Here is a 23368-nt window from a genome sequence, read left to right as displayed (position 1 = left end):
ATATCCAGTGCCAGGTTGTGGACAGATCAGCAGTCTAGATCAGATCTTTTAAAATATCAGAGTAGGGGTACTGACAAAGGTGATACTATTAGATTTATTACCACATTTGGGAAAAATCATCAATTGATCAGAAATGTGTTGAATAACAATTGGAATATACTTTTGGCTAATGAACATCTTCGTCACATATTGACTGACGAATGTTCTATTTCTTACAGGAGAGGTAAAACCTTGGGCACGTTATTCTCTCATTATACACATAAGGACAGTGGAGGTGCAACATACAGACAACTTACCCTTTCCGGTGATGAGCTGTTGGGGACTTTCCCATGTGGTCATTGCACTTCCTGTTTAAGTATTAATAAAACTAAGGAATTTTCTAGTGCCAATACTAGTAAGATATTTGATATAGATATTTGCCAATTGTTCAACATGCTGGGTGATTTATTTAGCCATATGTCAGTGTCAAGCTTTTTATGTGGGTAAAACCTCAAGGTCCCTCCGAACTAGAATTGTAGAACATCGTAGTGACATTCGGACTCACAAAATTAGTAATGCATTATATCAACATACTGTTAAGCATCCATCTGCTAAATTTATATTTTGTGCCATTGATAAAGTACAGGGCAATAGGTCCAACCAGACTGGTTGGCAGAGTGTCCTAAGTATGAAAGAGAAATACTGGATTATTCACCTGGGAGCTCTTTTTTCTCCGGGTTTGAATGACCATTTGTAATGTATTTTTACATATATATTAATAATATATATATATATATTTGTTAGTTATTTAACACCACATCTGGGCTTTACATTATTGTTATTACATTTATATTTTTGTCTAAATTGTATTATTTATGCACTGTCTGTGCATTTAAGAATTCCTACTTATTAGTTAGGTTTCATTGTGAAGCATGTCTTTAAATCTGATTTTGTAACTAATTGGTAACCATTTGGTTATTAGTTGATTAATTATTCATGTATATATAAGGAGCATGTCTTATGTAATTATTATGGCTGTTATCCTCACTGAAGAAGGTACTACACCGAAACTAGTTTGAGGCTATGGAGAGTGGATGTGTCTTTGACACTATTTTACCTCATTAAAGCATTTGGGAACCTGTTGCTGGCTCTTGTTTGTTCCTGTTCTGCTGTTGGGCCGTGCAAGCTTGAACGTGCGTGGGTTAGTGTGTCACTGTGTGTTTTCCTCGCTGTTGGTGTTGGCTCCCTGGCTGTTGCTGAGATGACTCCTCTCCTTTGGAATTTGGACTTTCTCCTTACATGAAGTACATTTGGATTTATTTATGCTTCGGTTTTTGAAGGCTCAAGAGTGGTGACTTTTTCTATTACAGTTTGGACTTTTTTCTTATATTTTTAAGCGTTTGGCTTCCATTAAACCGCCACGTTTCTTATGCTCCGTAATTGTTATATGGGAGCGTACAGTTTGTTGGCTAGTTCAATCTATATATTGAATATGAGTTTACTATAATTGTGGGGAACCATTACGTTATTCAAGGCGTTTTTTGTTTTTCACGCCATTGTTTATGGGATCAGTATTGTACGGGACTGGCAAGGTAGCATCACGGAATGTTTGCGGCAGGCATGGTTGGCTCTGTTTTTTAACAGATGTACATTTTTTGGACTTTAACTTGGTGTGCTCTTATTTTTGTGAGGACACATTCAATAACTGTTTGCAGCAACGTTTTTCAGGATTGCTACGGTTCCATCGGTGGGCATTCCAGATACGAACTTGTTGAGGCCTACGCCAGGATGGCGCCTTATCTTTGATGGCGCATTATTTAACATATTTCTACTGGATTTTTCTTTCAGATTGGGACAATTTGTGCATTGGGTTGTGATTATACTGTCAGATGTGTCACAAGTATGATTCATGTGAACATTATGTTTATGTTTAACATGTTGTAATAATATATGTATGTTTTTCAATATTATTGCAATTTTGTATGGCAATTGAGTATTGGATGTTATGACCTTATTTCCTGGCCATAGGGGCAGGTATCGAACTAATTTTCGAGTTTATTTTCCAAGAAGGGTTTCACTCTCTAGACGTTTGGGGTCTAGGTGAGACACACATATTATCTATATTGACTGTTACGATATGCTTATGGCATATTTTTTGTGAATGGGTATAATATTGTGTGTGCTTGGAACATTATATGTCCTCTTTAGGCTGGGGCATTGCTAATACGAACTTGCAGAGTCCGTCGCTATGATGGTGTTTGCTCTTGGATGTCATATTATTTAAAGAATTTCTATTCGATCTATCCCAGATTGGTATTTTGTTAATTGGGCTGTGATTATACAGTCGGATGTCCTATTGGAGTCAGAAGGGTTATATGTGAATGTTTGGGCTTATATGCTCTAAGAATACATGTACTCTTCTTATATGTAATTGATATTCGGTATTACATGTTATGACCTTATTTTTGTAATAGGGTTTGATATATAATCATTTTTCAGCTAGATTTTGTGGGGCTTGATTTCAAGACTCTGGGGGCTTTTGTGATAGTTCTATACAAATTGTACTTATTATTATAACAATATGTTAACATAATTGGCTGATTATTAGGTACAATATTGTGTGAGTTTTTGTATATCACAAGTCCTTTAGGCCGGATATATGTATATTTTTACAATGAAAATGTCTTTTATATCATATGGGCCTTGGTAAATTATGGTACTTATGTACAATTGTTATACAAGGACTACATAATAGGGTAATCATACATTATTATGGTATATGTGTGCTTAACCCTATGAGTTTGGGTATATTTGGTTATTTGATCACATTTATTGTGGTCATGCCCATTATTTTATAGACATTTTCATTTTTGTAACATTATGACTGTTTGTGGATAGGACTTTATTAATGTCAGCTATTATTAGTGATGGACTCTTATTGAGTTGACAACATTTGGCTTAGCACATCCTTTTGCACTATTATTATTCTATGGCCATTTTAGTTATGCTATGGGAATATCTTTATGGAGTCATTTGATTTGGGCTCTTTGAAAGAACTTTTTTCTACGCTTTAAACTTATGTGTTCTGGCATATGTTGATGATTGCATTACATGTATTGTCTACTCTAGGTAGTGACAAATTTATATATTTTTTCTTATATTGTCTACACAAAAATTTTTTTGGACTTGACAATCACAATTGGACATCTTTTGAGTATGATATAAGGTATGTTCTATAGTTTAATTTTCTATCTCAGTGTACGGGGGATGACTCCATTCCATTTGGAACAGTATGTTCATGATATATACTAGGTCTAGGTAGATTATATTTATTCATTGTATCCGCGTCCCTTGAATTTTGTCCTTTTTTTTGGGTCTTACAATTGGGGTACTTCCTTGGATGACTGATCAATACATATTTTCTAACATGGATTTGGACCATATATTATCAGGGTTGTGTGCTGATAGGGAGGATATAGCCATTTTTGGCCTTGTGGAAGCCCCAAGCAACAACCTAAATATAAACAACCCAAATACTGATGGGGGTTGTGATTTGGCATTCCGTAGATTGGACAAAGGACTCAGAGGGCTAAGAGCCAATATTTGGCATTTAAGGTTGTTTAAGGCCTATTTTTATAAAGGCTTAGCACCCAGAGGCCTTCAATTACGTCCTCTTGTGGGAAGATCTGAACAGAGACTCACAGAGGAATGGGACGATGCCCTAAGGAAGGGTTCAATGGTATTTGTAAAGATTTTATTGGATTATTATGAAAGAACTGTAGATATTTTGCTAAAGGAAGTTCAAGATTTAAGTATGGAATGCCAAAAATATATAGACAGTAATAAATATTCTAGTTGTGTTGAGCGGTTGTCCAAGGAACTTACGGCTTATGACAATATGGTGAAGGATCGTAAACTTAAAAAATTTTCTAGGGATATTCAGGATTATGAGAGAGGTCAGCCATTTCAGGTTCAAAGGACTGTTAGATTCAGGGACGCGGGACCAATGGTAAATGTGGGTAAACCAAAGAAAAGACCTAGGTCAATTTTAAAACATCATGACTCTAGTTACACCAGTACCTCAGGAGAGGAGTCATCCTACACTGACAGCGAGGGAGGCACCAGTGTCAGATCCCCTGTAAAAAAGAAAAATCAATCTAAGTTCCCTTTAAACATGTTGGGAAATCCCGAGGGGGGAGGAAGCATAGGAGCAGATACAAATACAGACTCTATGACGGGGTTAGTTCAGGCATTGCTGAACAAATAGTTCAACCTTTTGACAATGTCTTAAATTTGTCTGATCATACACTGACTAAGGAACAACATTGTGTTCTTAATAAAGGATTGGGTTTTGTCCCAAGTTTTTTCTCAGATCATTATTCTGTATCGGTTGATGTTATTGAATTTTGTAGGAAGTTGAATTTAAAAATTTTCTTTCAGGATCAGAGTAATCAGGTTACTCAAAGATCTACTGATTTTATATTTAAAAAATCAACATTCCAGCCTCCAATGAATAAAAACGTTGGGATTTTCCAACAAGCTGTTTTGAGGGACCTACATTTTCCCAACTTTAATATTAATATAGCTCAGGACAATATCACACCTTCAGAGAGGGAAGCTTTGTTTGAATTGAGACAAAATCATAATATTGTCATCATTCAGGCGGATAAGGGGGGTGCGGTGGTTGTCCTAAATAATGACTATTATGTACAGGAAGGATTAAGACAGTTGTCTGATGCCCAATGCTATAAGCATATGAGGATAGATCCCACACCCCAGTTTAAACATGACATTGACCTATTTATCCAACAAGCAGTACAAGAAGGTATTATTTCATCTAAAACTGCCAGTCACCTTCAAGTAGATGATCCACAAAAGCAGATTCTTTATCTGTTACCCAAAATTCACAAGTCTATCAGTGCTCCTCCTGGGAGACCTATTGTGTCCGGTCATGGATCCCTTACAGAACCTATATCGGTTTTTCTAACATCATATCTGAAACCACTATTGCCTATGGTCAGAGCTCGTATACAGGACACCACGGAGTTTCTTAACATTGTGGTTGATACACAATTAGATCCAGATTGGATAATGTGTACTTTAGACGTGAAATCCCTTTATACGAGTATCCCTCATTGGGCTGGCCTACAGGCGTTAGATTATTGGCTTCAAAGATCTGATCTATACCCACCTGGATTTAACACGCTACTGGTATGTTTGTCAGAGCATGTTTTGAATAAAAATGTTTTTTTCTTCCAGGGTGACTGCTATTGGCAACTTAGAGGTACAGCTATGGGGGCTTCCTTTGCCCCCATATATGCTGACCTCTTTATGGCATACCTGGAGGAATGTCTCATATATGATCCTTTGCACAACATTTACTTGGAGGAGATGGATATTTGGAGACGTTATCTTGATGATTGTTGGATGGTGTGGCGTGCGGATGTTGACTATTTGATGGAATTTGTGGAACATTTGAACAGCAATGTTTGGGGTATTGAATTCTCTATAACATACCATAAGTGTACTATTGACTTTTTGGATGTCACGGTATATCGGAATGAGGACAATACCCTAAGCACTAAAATACATAGGAAGTATCCACAATTTAATACTCTTCTTCATTCTTCTAGTATGCACCCACGCCACACCATCCGCAACATCCCTAAATCACAATATCTGCGTCTTAAACGTATTAATTCATCTCCTCAGGATCATGAAGATGCCATCCAGGATTTAAATTATAGATTTCTTGATAGAGGTTATTCTATGAGGGACATATCCAGTGCCAGGTTGTGGACAGATCAGCAGTCTAGATCAGATCTTTAAAATATCAGAGTAGGGGTACTGACAAAGGTGATACTATTAGATTTATTACCACATTTGGGAAAAATCATCAATTGATCAGAAATGTGTTGAATAACAATTGGAATATACTTTTGGCTAATGAACATCTTCGTCACATATTGACTGACGAATGTTCTATTTCTTACAGGAGAGGTAAAACCTTGGGCACGTTATTCTCTCATTATAAACATAAGGACAGTGGAGGTGCAACATACAGACAACTTACCCTTTCCGGTGATGAGCTGTTGGGGACTTTCCCGTGTGGTCATTGCACTTCCTGTTTAAGTATTAATAAAACTAAGGAATTTTCTAGTGCCAATACTAGTAAGATATTTGATATACGTATATTTGCCAATTGTTCAACATGCTGGGTGATTTATTTAGCCATATGTCAGTGTCAAGCTTTTTATGTGGGTAAAACCTCAAGGTCCCTCCGAACTAGAATTGTAGAACATCGTAGTGACATTCGGACTCACAAAATTAGTAATGCATTATATCAACATACTGTTAAGCATCCATCTGCTAAATTTATATTTTGTGCCATTGATAAAGTACAGGGCAATAGGTCCAACCAGACTGGTTGGCAGAGTGTCCTAAGTATGAAAGAGAAATACTGGATTATTCACCTGGGAGCTCTTTTTTCTCCGGGTTTGAATGACCATTTGTAATGTATTTTTACATATATATTAATAATATATATATATATTTGTTAGTTATTTAACACCACATCTGGGCTTTACATTATTGTTATTACATTTATATTTTTGTCTAAATTGTATTATTTATGCACTGTCTGTGCATTTAAGAATTCCTACTTATTAGTTAGGTTTCATTGTGAAGCATGTCTTTAAATCTGATTTTGTAACTAATTGGTAACCATTTGGTTATTAGTTGATTAATTATTCATGTATATATAAGGAGCATGTCTTATGTAATTATTATGGCTGTTATCCTCACTGAAGAAGGTACTACACCGAAACTAGTTTGAGGCTATGGAGAGTGGATGTGTCTTTGACACTATTTTACCTCATTAAAGCATTTGGGAACCTGTTGCTGGCTCTTGTTTGTTCCTGTTCTGCTGTTGGGCCGTGCAAGCTTGAACGTGCGTGGGTTAGTGTGTCACAATCAGTAAAACTAACCAGTAACGTTTACCTTTTCCAACTCTGTAATTTTAAAACACTACTGATCGAACACGACTCATTTAGGCCAGGGAATATGCAGGCATTAAGCTTAATTTGACATTTTAATTCTAGTTCCTCCAATAATAAAGGCATAGGTGCCCCCCTTTTATTAATTGTCACCTGGTCTAATACTAAGAATCTAAAACTATGGTTCACATATTCGGATACATGCTTAGCAAGTGCATTATCAAGTTTATTTCTGCTTATCGCGTATTGATGCTCATAAACGCGCTCACGGAGCCTGCGTTCAGTTTTGCCAACATAGAACACAGGACATCCTTGGCACAACGCTAAGTAGACAACCATTTTAGAATTACAATTAAATCTAGATTTTAATTTATATTGATAGTTCTGTATACTGACCCTATTCGTCTCTAAAATGTGTTTGCAAAAATTACAATTTTGACATTTGAACATACCCACTGTTCTAGTGAAATTATGCACTGATTGTTCCAATAATGATTTCAGATTTTTCCCCCTCCTAAAGGTGACAGTGGGGAGTTCTCCAACCTTTGCATAAATAGATGGGTTACTTTTAAACAATACCCAATTTTTCTTAATACTTTCAATGCATTGGTAACTAAATGGGCTAAAAGTTAAAATAAGTTTTGTGCCCATATATTTAGTATTAATTTGATTAATATCCAAGCAACCCTGTAAGGATATCTGGCTATTAGTCATAACCTGAAGTACATGACTTTCCTTATAAGTCAATAAAGGCTTATAAGTCCCATTAAGTCTTTTAGTCATGACTTCATTAATCAATTCTTCTAATAAGATGATAGGGTATCCCCTATGTATAAACATATTCCTCAGTAGTCCACATTCTGTATGGAAATCATCGTCTAAGGTCACTATATGGGCTGCCCTTACCAGTTGTCCCTTTATTACTGAACGTTTCTGGTAAGTCGGATGGCAGCTCGAGTAATGGAGAAAAGAGTTTGAATATGTAGGTTTCCGGTGTATGTTAGCCTTAAAACTACAAGCCTCACTGTTTTTTGATAGTAAAATATCCAAGTAGGCAATAGTTGCACTACTAAAAGTAGATGTAAATTTTAAAAAGTCCGTGGAATTATTAAATTTGTCTAATAACAATTCACTAACCACTTCATCACCTTTGACTAAGATAAATATATCGTCCAGGTACCGTGTGTAGAAAACAATATATTCCATGACTTCAACCTCCTTGAATACAAATTCTGTCTCCCAGTATGCCATGACTGCGTTGGCTACACTAGCCCCACATGGCGAGCCCATAGCAACCCCGTCTTTTTGCAAAAAATAATTCTCATCAAACATAAAATAATTATTATACAGAATAATTTCAAGCAACTCCGTTACTATGGACATTTCCATATTAGAGGCCCCATTTTTCTTAAGAATTAAGGTGACCCATTCGATGCCAGTGTCATGGGGGATGCAAGTATACCATATTAGTACTATTAACTTGGAACGTGTTGACAGATTCTTAATACTACTAATTTTCTGCAGTTAAATGCGTCTATTACTCTTCATTGTTGTAAGTAGTCATTCTCATTCAACACCTTTCCCCCAAAGGTCACTGGCTTTGTGAGTGGTTAAGAGGCTGGCCAGTTATTGTGCGAATGCTCTGACCATTGGTAGCATTGACATTGTCATATGTACAGGTTGGGATGTATTCTGGGGACTAGGGTTGCCACCTTTTCAAATGGTCAAGATGGGACATTTTCGGAACACACATCAGATTTTACAAGCCGACACATACCCACGGTCAGTACAAAGGATAGAACTTTACTTATTTGCCTACATAAAAGCCTATTGTTGTAGCGGTTTAGTTGCTTATTCTGTTTCTTGTAACATTTAGGTATTTTAGATACTGAAATAATTATTTTCTGCAACTATTACATAACATATGGGACATGATTATGTCCTACAATCCCAGGACATTTGCCATTTGTAATGTATTTTGTCAGGACACAACTGTCCAAAGAGGGACTGTCCTTCGCAAAGCGGGACAGATGGTAACCCTACTGCAGACACAAGATTGTTTGGGCCAACACATCGCCATGGTCAGTGCAGGTTTAGAACATTCATTTGTTTCCTAGCTGTGAGCCTTATACCTTTGGCACTTTTGTAGTTTGCCTATTTCTTCTACGAATTACGTTTATTCTATCCTGACATGACCGCTTTAGGCAACTGTTACATGCAGTATGGTACATAGTTATTTCCTACAATCACAGGACATTTGGCATTGTATCATTGTTAGTCAGGTCACACCTACACACACATTAATTGTCCCTCACACAGTGGATCAGGGGGTATCCTGTTTACGTCAGTGCCTTCATCACCCTTATACCATGAGCCACTATGCGAATGTGTGCAATATATTCTCTTGCTTATTCATGTCGGGACACGTGCGTCACGGCAGGTGTTTGATCCTGGGTAGTAGGTTCTGCATGACCATCTAGGGCTGGACAGTCTCATGCACCACTACTGCACATTCCAACTTGTGTCCAGATATCTACAGGACTGGACTTCGTGTCTTCACACCCATTCTAATGTTTACACAGGTTACTTATCCCATGAGGGATATCCCAAAAATTGAACAAGACCAAAACAAGACAAATACCAAACATTCTTCTGGCATTATGAAAATGTGCTGGGGGTTTTACATGCAAGGGATACATAGTTTGCAATCCTGAAAATGCCTAGGGTGACACTGCCTACTACATATGCGTAGTGGTCACTATGTGTAGATGTGGTTGCACTAAACCAGTAGGCCAAGTATGGCTGGATTTGGTGGACGTTCAGGTATGGGAGCAGGTTGTGCTGTGGAGGGGATGCTGGGTAGTCCATTATGCATCCAGGTGTGTTGCATTTGATATGGCCAGTTCCATCAGGACCAATCTGTGGGTATGTGCCGGTGACATGTCTATACATTTGTATCGCACATTTTAATATTCATATGTTTGTGGGATTGTGTTCTACAGTATTCTACAGTATTATACAGTACAGTCTGGTTGTATTGCAGATGTGTATACATGTTTTTGTGTTTCTTTCTGCTTCACCCGGTACTCCCTCATACACCTCCGGTTCACCTATTCTGCATACGACACAGTGTCGCCTTGGAGGATTATACCATTACCCACCCCCCCACACACACATATTCCTGACACTCCATCCATCACTGCTTTGGTTGATGGCCCATGACACGGTCAAGGTAACACATTGCATACCCTGCATATGTCAGGTACCTGTATGGTTGTGTGGACTACCCTGCCATGTTTGACTTTCCACATGCTATACCTCATGCACATAGGTACACGCCCATACTTAACTTTTATGACATGGTAGGTATACCCGGGTAATACCCGTTCAACTGTGACACATCTTGACAAGTTCGGCTTGGACTGCTGATGTGCGGATTTTGGCTGACTGTTCTAATCATTGGTAGGATGCCACCTTTTCCTATGTCCAGGATGGGATATATTCCGGACACATATCTGAATGTACTGGACAACACGTACCCACAGTCAACGGTATGGATAATACTGTTCCTTTCAGCCTACATGTTGCCTTATTGTTGTAGCAGTTTATATGCTCCTTCTGTTTCGTTTACATGCTTATTCTATTTCCTGTCACATTTGGTATGTGAAATACGGACATAACTATTGTATGTGACTATTACATGCGCTGTGGGATATAATTCGGTCATACGGTCACTAGATATGTACATTTATCATGTTTTTTGTTATGGACACATCTGCCCAGCTGTTTACCCTCCCTCACAATGTGGGTCAGCTGGTGACCCTGACCATTGGGCTGGACGTACCTATAGGCGGCACGCTAACATATGATGCGTTTCACTTCCACTTGGTATAACTATCTACACTGCATTGGACTATGGGCACACAGTTTTCAATGTCATTTGTTCACAGGATAGGGGCCCGTTATTCCCTACTGTGCATTTGTGTCTGCTTCTTCATTTTGTGTTCGCAGGAACTGTCTTGCATGCTTTGCATACATTTCAGTATCCACAGACACTGACAGATGTGATTACTATTGCTTGCAAATTGTTATATGCAAGCATTTTAGGTTGCACATCGACAGCTGACATTTCCACGCCTCCGTGCGGCACTTCAACATGCCCTATGCACTCGTGCTCCTTTCCTATGCACGTGGCTGTGGTAGCAGTGCGCCTTCATTAATATGCATTTGGCACTACTGCGCCATCTTCACGCCGCATGGTCGGTGCAAGCCTAATGCCGGCCTTGCGCTGAGCTTCATGAATCTCGGGGTTAGTGTTCTCCAACTGAAATTACTGGCACTTTCTGGAAATAGTCTCAGAGAAAGAGAAACTTCATAGGAAGAATCAGAAACTGAGCTCTCCTCTGAATCTGAATCAGAAATTTGAGGAGAAATCTGTCTCTTCATCTTCCAGTTCAGAGTCAGAATTTTGAATCTCTTCAGGAAAAGAGGTATTCCTCTTTCTTTTATCAGAAATCACATTGCATGAAGGATCAATAGCCTGAATTACTTCCTGAGCTAGACCCAATAAAGTACTCCTATCTAAGGAAATTTGAGGAGTGGTAGATACATGTTTATTTTTCTCTTTCTTTTTGACAGGAAAAATGGAGCCAACAATGTTATTAATGGCAGTAGCTTCCCCAGGGATGGGTACAACCTTCAAACAGAAGAGGGAAATCTTCCCTGTTCCCTCTCCCAGCATTGACAATAGTGGCTTCCCCTTGCCCACTGATGGGACCCTAACAGATGTTACACCAGAAGGATCTAGGGTAAAAGATGAGTGGTCTGAGAAACAAACAATAGCCACAGCAGAGTCATCCACCTGTGGCTGAGGCAAATTGCTGGTTTGCAGTGGTGGCAAAGGTTGTTTTCTTAACTTTTTCTTTTAGTGTATAGAAGAAGGGCCTATTGTGGGACTGATAGCTAAAAGAAACAGATGCCTCTTCCCCAGGGAAAACAAGCAGCAAAAGCCAGTAAAAATGAAAAGTTTTTAAAAGTCATTTTTTTTTCACAAAAAGTACAGTAAAAAGCACTTTGCTAATCCAAAAATTAAAATAAAAAAAATTTCACAGAAAAAAATGGTTTTCAGTTTCTTTAAACAACTTTTAAACTGACAGGAAAAAAAGGAGTTCTCTTGTTTAAAAGTGCAGTACAGTCTTGTGACAGTCCATTAAAACACAAATGCATAGCCTAAGAAATAACCTTCCTGAAATAACAAGTATTAGTAAATAAAAAAAAATTAAAATGGAAGGTTTTTCCCCAAAGGTAACTTATCTGCCCAGCAAAAGAACAGCACAAGCCTACTGTCAATCATCGAAAACCTCAGAACAGCATAATCTTCAGTGGCAGGAGAGCTTGGCACCCAAACTTGTCTTTTTATTCAATTCAGCTTGAGCTGACTGATGATTTGAGCATGTGGAATGCGCCCTAAAGCTTTGGAAGATGGCAGTTTTTTATATTCTATACAGGATATAACCCATATAATTAAGGATATTACAGCAGTGGTCAATATGATAAATATATATTATTTAACTGCTAACATGATGAATGACTACAACACTTTTCCCAAAGAGGTAGCAGGTTACAGTTACCAAATTAAAGAAGCATGTGATACAGACAAACCCACCCTTAACAGGTTTGACAGAATGAGTAGTCAGATGATTAGTAGAGTTGTATTATTAGTTAACAAAATGTATTACTTATTAATTTGACTTTAGTTTACCAGAAAAGTCTGACTGGGCCTAAATGTACCAATTTTCAGCACTGGCCCCATGAGGGGGGCAAGGTTTAAAATATAAAAATGACAAAAAATATAGATCATTTAAGTAACAGAATATTACTCATAATAAAAATAAAATAGCTTAAAAGAGAGACTTTGGAGTGATTATTAGTTTTCTGTATTTTCTTGCTGTACTTAACTGTTTTCCACCTAAACGCTGATTTTCCAGCACTTATTGTGATATAAAAGCTTGTTTCTTTCACATATTGTACTTATTTGACTTCCTGCACTTTTAAAAAGTTGTTTTTTGTTTAAATAAATTGTTTAACTGTTGTAGGCTACACACTAAAGTGTGATAGCCTTTTTGGATCGCTAGTAGTCATTTAAAGCTGTTTTAAGTGTACTTTTTACTGTTTTTGCCTTATCTTTTCAAAAAAAACCCCAAAAAATAAGTTTTCAGGCTAGTGCTGAATTCAGGGCTGTGTTACAAGTTTCTGAGTTGCCCATACCTTACTTGGCTAGAGGGAAGTTTCTCTGTTCACCTGTGAGAGAGGGGAACTTTGAGCAGCCATCTGTCCTTGGAGGAGTGGTTCCAGCCCAGAAGTTAGTAGTTTAAAAACCGTGTTTGCACGGTTTTGTGCGCCGGGCAGCACCGGTTAGCTAGGGCTAAATTATTCCTGGCTCCACTAAGTCTCCTCTTCAGTTTTTTACATGAAACTAGTCTAACTTTCAACCTAAGCACTCAAAAAGCATCCTACAGTCCAGCACTTGCTCAGACCTAATAGCAAGCACTAATATACCATGACACTTGATTGCCCAGCAGGGCAAGTCTCTTTATCCACCCCTCACCAACCAAGCGACTAAGCAGCTCACCCTACTATTCAGGCATGACCAAAGGGAAACTTCAGGTGTACTCTCCAGTCCAGCTGGTGAATCTGGGTATCCTGAGGCAATGTTACAACTGCTTCATGTACACAGACAGCCCTCTCCTCCTACCACAAAACACTAACATATGCAAGAGATGCAATTATACAGCCAAACTGGAGGCTAAGGTTTCTCCACCCAAGACTGGAACAGACAGTCATGAGGAGAAGGTTAACACTTGCACCACACTTCCAGCCTCACATAGACCTACTAAACCAGCACTGGCAAAAAATACACATAAATACACAAAATTATACTCGGAGGCTCTAAATAAAAACCTGCAAAAGCATCAGAGAGCTCCAAAGCAGACACCCAAAAACCCTGCACCTCCCGTCACAAACCAGACAACACATAAAACACAAAATCAATGTGCAGTACAATCACAGCCCTTAAGGCGAAATAACATACCTAACACACTAGTAATAGGTGACTCTATAGTCAGGCACACTGATGCCCCACTCACTAGGCTGGACAAGGAGAAGGTTACTGTTAGCTGCCTGTCGGGAGCCAGAATCCACCACATAACACAAGCACTCAGGTCACTCCAGAATAAGTACAAATATGACTCTGTCATTGTTCATGTTGGTGTGAATGACCTGAGATGTACCTCCCTGGACTACATGAAAAGAGACATGGAAGAGCTCTCTGATCATGTAGCCCAGGCAGGTATGACCCTGACCCTGAGTAGCATCCTGCCCTCACCAAGAATGATACCTCACTATAAATAAAAAAGTATCAATTTCAACAATTGGCTAAGCTTCTGGTGTCATTCAAAGGGGATCCAGTGTCTGTCAGCCTGGGATGACATGCTCGACAGGCCGTGTTGCTTCACAAGAGACAGCTTGCACCTGTCACCCCTTGGGTTATGCTACTCAACGCCAGGAGTTTAAATCTCAAAATGCATGCGCTCGAAGCACTCCTAAGTATGGAGAACTTCGACATCTATGCAGTAACTGAGACCTGGTTCAAGGCTCCAGAGAGCACTCCAGCACTACTGGACTACAACTCATACCACACATTTCGGCCACAGAACATGAACTGAAACACAAAAGGAGGGGGTGTATCCATATTTATCAAGGATACCCACACCTCCAGGTTAGTGGCGCAGCATGATACCTCTGAGATCATCCATGTGCAACTAACATCAGGCAAACCTGCAATGCAAATTGTGGCCTGCTACAGATCACCCTCCATGACCCAGGACCACCACTCTGCCTTTCTGGAGACACTGGAAAACATGAAGGTCCTACCGAACACCCTGATATTGGGTGATTTCAATTACCCTACCATTAACTGGGAAAACTACTTGAGTACAAACTCCCAGGCTCAGCGCTTCCTGGAATTTATCAACTGAAATGCCCTGGATTAGCTGGTAAACTCCCCTACCAGAGGCCACAACATATTGGACCTGGTCATCACCAACATGGGCAACAGGTGTTCCGCACCGGAGGTCAACCCATCACTGGTTAGATCAGACCATAAACTAATCACTCTGGATGTCCACACCCCACCACCACCCCCAACCAAGGAAACCACAGTGAAAAACTTTTCTAAAGCAAACTTCACCTTACTTAAGGCAGAGGTAGTAAGTTTCACAGCCCCCATGCTAAAGGATAACACTGCCCAAGATGCAGAATCCTTTACAGTTGCACTCTATGAGCACCTACAAGGATGCATGGATCATGCCATCCCTAGCAAAACCAAGACTCACTCCCCCAAGAGAAGGAAACCAGTCTGGTGGACCCCTGCCATAAACAGGTTATACAACAAAAGGAGGAAACTAGTTCAGAAAAAAAAAGCAAATCCCAAGAAGGAAAGACATCCCTGATCAGTATCAGTAAGAAACTAAGGTCCCTCATAAAATCATCCAAGGCTAACTTTGAAAGAAAAATAGGCAAGGATTCGAAAGGTAACCACAAAGCCTTCTTTAGCTATGTCAAGAATCTGAGTGGCAACTCGCAGATATGCTCTGAGCTAGTGCAAAATAGCACAAAATATACTGAACCTACTGATATTGCCAACATCCTGGCAGTTAGATTCAGTGCAAACTTCACCTCCCTCTCACCTTCAAAGGTGCCCACAACAATACCAGAAAAGTGTAGTGTCCCAGAAACCACAGAAGCACAGGTGAAAACAGCCCTTTCAAAAGCCAAAAACACAGCATCAATGGGGCCAGATGGTGTCCCAGGCTGCATCTTGCACGAAATACAGAACAAACTAACCCCCCACCTAAACACACTGTTCAACCTCAGCCTCTCTACAGGCTATGTGCCAACAGAATGGTGCACAGCAACGGTTATTCTGCTCCACAAAGGAGGGGCCACAACTGAACCTGGTAACTATTGCCCCATAAGCCTGACTAGCCTGGTCTGCAAGGCTATGGAGTGCATCATCATGGAAATCATTAACAAAGACATCGGGAACCTCCAAACACTTGACCCAACCCAGTTGGGCTTTGTTAAGGGCAGATCATGCCTACTAAACCTGATTGACATCTTCGAGACAGTCACCAAGGCCATAGATGAGGGAAAGGTGGTTTACACAGCCTACCTTGATCTTGCCAAGATGTTCAACACCATTCCTCACTCAGGTATTATAGAAAATCTCACCAGCCTGAACATAAACCCCTATATCACAAGATGGGTTGCCAACTGGCTTACAGACAGAACTCACACGGTAAGAATAGCAGACTCCAGGTCTGACTCTAAACAAGTCACAAGTGGTGTCCCACAAGGCTCGGTTCTGGGACCCCTACTGTTTGGCATATACTTCTCAGAAGTACAGGCAAACACAGGAGGACTATAGCTAACCAGGTTTGCCAATGACTGCAAACTGGGAGCCATAATTGGCTCTCTGGCTGACATGGACATCCTTCAAAAAGGCCTTACTGAGACAGACACCTGGTGTCAAAGTTATGGCCTCAAGCTAAATGCCAAAAAATGCATAGTCATCCCATATGGGAAAAACAAAACACCCACAAATTACCACATAGGTGGTAGCTTCCTTAATACAGAAGAGGTAATAAGAGATCTGGGGACCCAGGTAGATAGTAATCAATCTTTTAACAATCATATTGCCAAAGTAGTTAGGAAATCCTTCTATGTGGCCCATCTAATTACTAAAGGGTTCGCAACTAGAAATAAAGAGGTTATAGTGCCCCTCTACTCATCACTCATCAGACCCATCATAGAGTACAATGCCCCATTTGGGATGTACCTCACAAGACACTTCCAACACCTGGAAAGACCACAAAAGCACCTCACCAAGAAGATTACTGGGCTCAAACATATGTCCTATGCAGCCAGACTGAAAAAACTCCGGCTGTACTCAGTGGCATATCACTTACTCAGAGGTGATCTCTGCCTGACTTACAAAGCCATGTCCAACTCAGAATTGATGGACATGCTCCACATAAAAAAATCCAATTCACTGTGAGCCACTCGCTCTAGTGAGCTAAACCTCACCACAACAATAAATAGAACATGCTGGAGGGATAGATTCCTGTCACAGAGACTCCCAATGCTTTGGAACAAAATTCCTAACTCTCTTCAAGAGAAACCTTGACAAGTGGATGGGTAACAGAAAATACACCCCTGGGATCACTTCATTGCCTCTGCTTGACAGAGGCTCAGTTAATTAATCAATGGGGCGGTGAAAGCCGGCACACTCTGGCTAGGCTTATAAATGCCCTTGGGCAGATAGCCTAGTACCTACCTATGAACCTATGAAGTCACAATGAAAATATAGCACATTCCATATCTGGAAAAGTAATGCAGTAAAAAGACACATAAAAGTATAGCACTTTACATCTTTGAAGAAGTGAAGGAAAGAAAAACAGAAGAGAAAGGAGAACAGAAACAGAAATGAAAAATATTACATGAACATGCAGGAGGAATCTTTGATGTAGTAAGCAGAGAGTATGATTAGGAGGAGACGTGGAAGGTGATTAGAGAATGTGTTACTGGAAGGAAAGATTGTGCCATATGAGGTCACTTGTACTGAAAGGAAAAGACTGTGCCATGTGAGGCCACTTGACAATGGAAAGAGGAGGACGATTAAGGTAATGAGTAGGAAGCAAAGGAAAGTGGAAGGTGGGGGAAGAGAAAAAGCAGCTGAGCATGAACAATGTAGCAATGGCTCGCCAAAAACTCAGACTGGTCACAGGCCAGTAACATGACATGTTGCACTTCTGGTATTTACTGAATGGGCAAACTGCATCACATATTGTGTGGGTTAGTAATGTACCACTGTCCTGGGAAGTGTTATAGCCTTACTCTGCAGTTTCCAATGTGCAAACAGGGGAAGAATGTATGCATCTGTGCATCAAATGTACAAGAGTAAATATGATTGGAGTATGTGGACTGGTATGCACTTCAGCAACAGACATGTTAGAAGAGTGTACTTTGTGTATGATAGGCATGGAAAGCAACAATACTGTGTAATTATAGATTGTAACTTTTTATGCTGTTCTAATTTAAGAGGGAGTAGCTTTTATACTGCACTGATCTGAAGCAAAGCCTCCACAGCTGTTGAGATAAAGAAGCATGCAGTGGGGCCTTATTTGCAGATCTCACTTTTAGGTGTGAGGACAGGCATCTCAGGATTGCTTAATGCATCTATATTACATAATCGAACTTTTAACAGTTCAAATGTCATACGGTCGGCACCATATGATCGAACTTTTAAAAGTATGAAAATGTAATAAAAAAAATAAACCAAAGAAAAAACCTACCAGTTTAAGTAGGGGGAAAGCCCCCATGCATGCCCCACACCCCCTGCTCTAAATATACCAACTCTGAGATTGCACTACAGTGCAGAAAAGGGAAATCTTACGATTCTGCACTGTACAGAGATCTCCGTTGAAACATTCACACTTTTAAAAGTTCGATCATATGGTGTTGACCATATGACGTTCGAACTTTTAAGGGTTCGACAAAGTGATATAGACCCTGCTTAACTATGGCTATCATTAATACCTGGAGGTATTCTGTATACCTGTCTCCTGTAATTTCATCATCTGTAGTCCTGTACTCTTAGTGACATATGCTTGCATTGGCTGCCTCAGCAAGTGGTCATATGCTTTCATCCAGATGAATGCCATCTACTGAGGAATTGTACAGATATCAGAAATCCATAACTGGCTCCTGTAGCTTAATCAATAAATAATGGGCAGACTTTGGGGTATGTGATACTTACTTTTCATCAAAATCTATACACCTATGGTAGTGAATCTATATGTGAAATATAATACTTGAAGGATATGACAGGACCATGGTACATTCACAGAATTGGGATAACTGTATCAGCAAACACATTTATAGCTGATATGAAGTAGTTGACTTCATTTGGTCTTCAACCTTTGGGATTCGGATCCGACATGGATCCGACATGGCTGCATAGCTAGCATCTTTGATGCGAGCTCTCAGCTCCTCCCCTCTACCCATAATGCCCCTGTCTCCTTCCTCCCTTCAGATCTTGTGTGCCGCTGATATAGCAAGCAGCATGATCTGTGCTCTTAGCAGGTGAAGTATTTCATGGTCAAATTTCTTAGGGATTGTAAGTGTTTTCTCTTCTGTTATCTTACCTTTTCCTTTTTCTTTACCTCTCCTTTCCTCCACAGTCGTCAGTTAAAAAAAAAAAAAAATAAATAAAATACCTTTCTTTCCTTTCTGTCCTAAGTGTGAGTGTGTGTGTTTGGACCTTCTTTGGGACAGTATGTCTGAAACTCCAAAACCGGGTTTCAAGCATTGCTCAGAGTGTGGTCATAAGCTCTCTCCAGCTGATGGCCACACTCTGCGTACTTGGGAGCTGCACATCTTGATACCTCCTGTCCTATCTGCACTAGGTTTAACCCCAGAGCACTTCAGGACAGGAGATACAAACTTATTATCAAGGGCCTTTTGCCTGCATCAGGAATGGCCATTCCCACCTCTTCAAGCACTACTGCAGGGTCTTCCCCTTCCTAGGCCTCAGGGACTCAAACTCCCACCAAGAGGCCTGCAAAAGTTGAGAAGGCCAAGAAAGATAGGAGTCCATTGCAAATGATCACTGGGTGCTGCAGAGCTGCAGATCATATCCAGAGGCTATTCCACTCCCTTTACCCAGCCGCCACTTCTTCCCAGACACCTTCCAGATGTCCCACCAGCTCAGAGGGAGGCAGCAGCCTTGGAAATAGAAAAGCTGCTAAGAAAGAGAGTCATCTAAAGGGTCCTCTCAGACCAGTCTGGATTGGGGTTCTATTCCAGGTTCTTTTTAGTGCCAAAGAAGACGGGGGACCTAAGACCCATCCTGGATCTTTCCACCCTGAATCTGGTAGTTACCAAGACAAAATTTTGGATGGTCACTCTCCCTTCTGTCCTGCCCTATCTTTAGGCAAATGACTGGATGTACTTGATCGACCTCCAAGACACTTACTACCATATCAAAATGGACAGACGCTCTCGGAGGTTCCTCCATTTCTGGCTAGGAGCCAATCATTATCAGTTCAGAGCTCTCCCCTTTGGTCTCACCACTGTCCCTTGGGTGTTTACCAAAGTGATGGCAGTAGTAGCAGATCACCTCAGGCTTCAGGGTATTCAGGTTTTCCCATACCTGGATGATTGGCTCTTTGCTGCCCTGACCAAGCATCTGCTATGTCATGCCAGGGGCTCTTTTCTGCATTTAGCCAACCATCTGAGGATAACCATCAGTCTTTCCTATCAGCACTGACTCCAGTTCAGAGCCTGGACTTCATCGGTGCAAGGTTGGATACAATACAAATGCAGGTTTTTCTCACTCCGCAGAGGATGCACAGTCTAAAGCTGCATGTGTTACAGTTCCTTCATACAGAGGTTCTGACAGTGGAAGTAATCCTCAGGGCCTTGGGGTCCATGGGAGCTACAATCCAATTATTGCCTTTAGCATGCCTCCACATGTGCATTCTTCAATGGACCCTGGCTGTCCAGTGGTCTCTTCTGGATCTATCCTTGTCTTACCCTGTCCAAATTTCTCTGGTGTGCAAGGACTCCCTTTGGTGGTGGTGGATTCAGTCTCCGGACCTTATGAAGTTTCATCCCTTTTTTCCACCCTTGCCCAAAGCCATGATGACCATAGATGCCTCCCAGCTTGGGTGGGGGTCATTGCTTGCGACAGATGGTTCAAGGCACGTGGTCCCTACCAGAGACCAGTTTGCATATCGATGTTCTAGAGATGAGGGTGGTACTTTTAGCGTTGCAAGCTGTTCAGGCTCATCTTCCTCTAGGAACAATTGCCATTCAGACAGACAATATGTCAGTAGTCTGGTATATTAACAAACAAGGGGGGACCAGATCCTACCCCCTTTGTCACAAAGCCATGAGAGTGTGGGAGTGGGTGATCTCCACTGGTCATTTTCTGATAGCAATGCACAATCTGGGTCAGTCCAACATTCTTGCAGACAGGCTCAGCAGGTCTATCCTTCTGCCTTATGAGTGGTCTCTGAACCCTTTAGTGGCAGAGCGGATCTTTCTCAGGTGGGGTCATCTTCACTGCAATCTCTTTGCATCTCCTTCCAATGTGAAGTGCAGTGAGTTTTTCGCTCTGAACCCCCCTCAGTGGGAAGTCCCCTGAGGCGCTCTGGTTCATGCTTGGCCAACTGGTCTACTTTATGCCTATCCTCCCCTGCCATTGATTTCCAAGTTTCTTCAGAAAGATCACAGGCTGGGGAGCACTAGCATCCTCGTTACCTCGTTCTGGCCTTGCCAAGTCTGGTTCCCATCCCTATGGTCTCATGTGATAGTTCCTCCTTGGACTATGGATCCAGTTTTGTATCTCATTTCACATCCCTCGGGGATACCTCCTCCAGATCTGGTCAGTCTGAAGCTCATGGCCTGGCTACTCCAGTTCCCATGACTGTCAGGAATCCCGGGTTGTCTTCCTTCATTAAGGAGATCCTGGTTGTGGCTCACAAGTCATCCACCAGAAGAGTTTACCATTGCAAATGGAAGCGGTTTTCTATCTGGCCTCGTAACAGGCCTTAGACTCCATTACAGCTCCAATTTCATCTGTTCTGGATTTTTTGGCAGATCTTTTCCAACAGGGGCTAGTTCATCCACTATAAAAGTACAAATTGCCACTATTTCTAATTTCCAATGATGTGACCTCCTTAGCATCTTCCAAACTCTGCAAGACCTTTCCTAAGAGTACTTTTCTGCTTTGTCCTCCAGTGAAAGATCCAACACCTCTGTTGGGACCTTACTATGGTCCTCCAGGCTCTAGTCTCTTCCCCCTTTGAACCTGCAGCTTCAATTGACTTACAATATTTATCCTGGAAAACTGCCTTTTTGGTAGCCATCACTTCTGCTAGGAGAGTGTCAGAGCTCCAAGCTCTTTCTGTCAAAGTGCCTTATATGATCTTCCATAAGGATAGAGTCTCCTTATGTACCAATCCATCCTTTTTGCCTAAGGTGGCTTCTGAAGCTAACATAAATCAATCTGTCAACCTGCCAGTCTTTTTTCCACATTTCCAAAACAAGGAGGAATATAAATTGTATTTGCTAGATGTACATTGACAACTACACTTCTATTTTGAAAGGACCAAATCCATTTGAAAGTCTGACCAGTTGTTTGTTTTTTATGCTAAGCCCTTTTTGGGCAAACCAGTCTCTAAAGTCACTATTGCCAGATGGATTTCCCAATGCATTTCCAGTGCTTATTTAGCAAGAGGACTCTCTCTGACGAGTCAGGTGAAAACACACTCTACTAGGTCTATGGCTACTTCGGTGGCTTTCTGGTCCAAGTTCTCACTGGATGATATCTGTTCTGCTGTCACATGGTCCTCATCTCATACCTTCATTTCCCACTACAAGTTGAATAGAATTTCCAGAGGTAGGGTTTCTTTTGGCTCCACCATGCTCCGGAATATCCTTCCATGAGGGCCTCCCAGGTGCTAAGTAGCTGGGGACTCTGTGCCAAAGGTTGAAGACCAAATGAAGTCAACTACTTCAGATAAAGAAGTTATGTACTTACCATAATGTTCCATCTGAGTAGTTGTACTTCATTTGTCTTCAACCGCCCCCTCCTTCCCCCTGCCTTGTTACTAATGTTCTGACCATGTGCTGAAAAAGTGTGCCTTTCATGGCCATTCTTTATGTTCTTTGGTTCAGAGTATGACATTTTCTATAGTGGTAAGGCTTGTTGGGTTGGGTTTATGTCTTGTTGTGAGCAGCAAACTCGATCTGAAGGCAGGGGGCATTATAGGTAGAGGAGAGGAGCTGAGAGTTCAGATCAAAGATGCTAGCTGTGTGGCCGTGTTGGATCCATGTCGGATCTGAAGCCCAAAGGTTGAAGACAAATGATGTACAACTACTCAGATGGAATGCTATGGTAAGTACATAACTTCTTTTTCCCTTAAATAAGGACAAATTACTATTAGTATCTTTGGGAAGTCCAAGAACAGATCATAAGAAGTCAACATCACACCGTACATAGTCTTAGGTGTCATATGTTAACCTATTAAGCTAGTCAAAACACTGAAAGTGTTGTGGATAAAACAGAAATACAGTGACTTATGCACATCACTAACTGTAGACAGAGCATCAGTGTTTAGTGGTACTATAATTACTAAATGTAAGGATGTTTTTGAATAAAGTTTCAACAAGGACAAAGCTAGGATATATAATAGTTGCATGGATGTAATATATATCTTTTTCAGTCACAGAATAGGGTGATGTTTAAGACTGACATTTAGCAGGAA

The sequence above is a fragment of the Protopterus annectens genome, chromosome 2.part0, assembly GCF_019279795.1.
Source record: "Protopterus annectens isolate FY-2018-M chromosome 2.part0, PAN1.0, whole genome shotgun sequence".
NCBI classification, from domain to species: Eukaryota; Metazoa; Chordata; order Ceratodontiformes; family Protopteridae; genus Protopterus; species Protopterus annectens.
Note: the sequence above shows the minus strand (reverse complement) of the source record.